The sequence below is a fragment of the Vigna unguiculata genome, chromosome 11, assembly GCF_004118075.2.
Source record: "Vigna unguiculata cultivar IT97K-499-35 chromosome 11, ASM411807v1, whole genome shotgun sequence".
NCBI classification, from domain to species: Eukaryota; Viridiplantae; Streptophyta; class Magnoliopsida; order Fabales; family Fabaceae; genus Vigna; species Vigna unguiculata.
Genome location: NC_040289.1, coordinates 6,190,612 through 6,192,758, shown reverse-complemented (window position 1 = coordinate 6,192,758; position 2,147 = coordinate 6,190,612).

Genomic DNA, 2,147 nt, shown 5'->3' with positions numbered 1-2,147 from the left:
AGGATGAAATATCCGTAAATCTTTCAACAATGATCGTAACCAAGTCAACTCACAACAAGTACCCATCAATGCTCTATATTCAACTTCTGTTGAGGATAGTGAAACTGTCTTCTGCCTCTTTGTTCACCAAGAGATGAGGGAGGATCCTAAAACAACACAATAACTTGTAGTTGATTTTCAAGATATAGGGCAACCTCCCCAAGAAAGCACACAAAGATAAATCATTTTGTGAAGGAAAAAACAGACCTTGACTTGGATTATTATTTAAATATCATAGCACACACATTGCAGCTTTCATATGAGGTTTGCATAGAGCGTGCATGAATCTGCTTAGTATGTGTACCACATAGATGATATCAGGACGAGTAATTGTCAAATAAATTAAGCGACCAACTTCATTGAAAAGCTTTGTATTTTGTTCCATGGGAAAATCCACGGGCTTAACTCCAAGATTCGCACCATCTTTGATAATTTCCAAAGTGTATTTTCTTTGTGATATGAAAATACCTTTTTTAGAAAGAGAGGCCTCGATACCTAGGAAAAGCTTAAGATCACCCAAATCTTTTATCCGAAAACGATTGTGTAGGAATTGTTTAAGACTAGATATTGCAATAGGGTCATTGCCAGTTATGAGAATATCATCGACATAAATCAACAAAACTGTAAATGACTTGCCTTTTGTGCATGTAAATAGTGAGTAATATACTTTTGATTGAATAAAACCAGCAACCTAAATAGCTGTAGAGAATTTGACACACAAGATTTTCCCCTTGTCATTGAAATCCTGGAGGAAGGGACGTATAGATTTCTTCGGAAATATTACCATGAAGAAAAGCGTTATGGACATCAAGCTGATGAAGAGACCAATGTTGAGCAGCAGCCAAAGCTAATAAACAATGATGAGTGACCATTTTAACAATAGGTGAAAAAGTGTCATGATAATCAATACCTTCTAGTTGTGTATATCCTTTTGCAACAAGACGTGCCTTATACCGTTCAAGAGAGCCATCAGATTTGCACTTGATTTTATACACACAACGACAACCAATAGCCTTCTTTCCAGGAGGAAGAGTTGTAATAGACCAAGTCTTATTGGCCTCCAAAGCAGCCAATTCAGATTGCATTGCCTCTTATTAATGAGTTTGAGAAACAGCTTGTTCATAACATGTAAGTTCAATATCATTAGTAATAGTAGCAATAAAGGATCGATGTTGAGGGGTATAACGATCATAAGAGATAAAATTGTAGAGAGGATATCGTGTACCTTTATTTGGAAAAGAGAGGAGGATGACAATGGGTCAGGGGACATTACCTGATTGCAAATATAATCTCGTAAAGCTGCAAGAGGACCATGAGATCGTTGAGAACGACGCAAGGGAACCACAGGTAGGGAATTAGTGGAAGGCACAATTGTGTTTTCTGTACGTGGTGGTGGAGTGTATGCAAGAGCCGTAGATGAAGGATTATTTGGGACAACATTAGGTATGACAAGGTCTATGGTGGTGAAAGAAGTGTCAATGGATTCATACGAAAAAATATCCTCATGGAAGATAACATCATAACTAGTGAAGACTTGGTGAGTTTCGTGATCATATAACTTGTAAGCCTTTTGGCCAAGAGTATAACCAAGAAAAACACATTTTGGGTATGAAGAGCAAACTTATGAGAACCATGAACATTAGTAGCATAAGCAAGACATCCAAAGACTCAAATGTGTGAATAAGAAGGGAGTTTACCATATAGGCGCTTAAAAAGGTGTTTAACGTGATAATAGAGACGTAGGCAACCTGTTAGTAATATGGACAACAGTGGAAACACATTCTTCCCAAAAGTGTAAGGGAAGATGAGCTTGAAAACGAAGACTATGTGTTGACTCAAGGATATGTCTATGCTTATGCTCGATAACTCCATTTTGTTGTGATGTGTAAGTGCAAGAATGTTGGTAAGTTGTTCCTTGTTGTTTAAAAAAATCTCGCATAGAAAAAAAATCCCTCCCATTGTCAACCCGAATATTGACTATACTAGTATTAAAATGGGTTTTGACAAAAGAGAAGAAATTGGTAAGGAGATGTTGAGTTTCACTTTTATGATGCATGAAAGAAATCCAAGTGAAGGGAGAAAAATTATCCAAAACAGTCAAAAAATAT